Genomic DNA, 698 nt, shown 5'->3' with positions numbered 1-698 from the left:
TGTGATATGCTATATCCTTTGTGGTTGGATTTTTGTCTTTCGTTTTGCATTTTTTTCATGTCATGTATTCCATCTCATGTCATCATGTGCATCTCATTTGCATTCGTGTTCGTCTCATGCATCCGGTCATTTTCCCTGTTGTCCGTTTCGAAATCCGACACTCCCACATGCACCCGTTGCACCTCTCAGATCTCATTTCGTGAGCGGGAGAGAAACGTTCTCGGAATGAGTCAAAAATTGTCGAGTGGCCTTGGTACATCACCGGTAGGCCGCCAGTCAAATTTCTTTCCATTTGGAGGTCGTTTGATGCCCCAACGGTTAACCGGATAACTGCAAAAGCCCCTCTCTCTTTGCAGTCCAGCACCCCTCCACAATAGCCCACTAGCCCATCTAAACCCCCTCCATGCTATCCATCGTTGGATCACGATCGTGTGGGCGAAAGCCGCAAATCATTTGGGCTCTCCTAACTCCCCCTACCTATATATATGCCTTCCCCCTCCCGAAATTTGCGTCCAAACCCTAGCTCCACCCTCATCCGCGCCACTGGACACGTCCGGACGACGCCGGACACGTTCGCGGCGCCGCCTCCAGCCAACCGGCAGGCGACACGTCAGCGCCCGAGCCACACACCACCGCGCCGCCTCCCGCCGGCCCGCGAGCCCAGTGCAGGCCCGCCCAAGCCCCCGCGTCGCCGCTCG

The sequence above is a fragment of the Triticum dicoccoides genome, chromosome 2A, assembly GCF_002162155.2.
Source record: "Triticum dicoccoides isolate Atlit2015 ecotype Zavitan chromosome 2A, WEW_v2.0, whole genome shotgun sequence".
Taxonomy (NCBI): domain Eukaryota; kingdom Viridiplantae; phylum Streptophyta; class Magnoliopsida; order Poales; family Poaceae; genus Triticum; species Triticum dicoccoides.
This window is presented reverse-complemented; position numbering follows the sequence as displayed.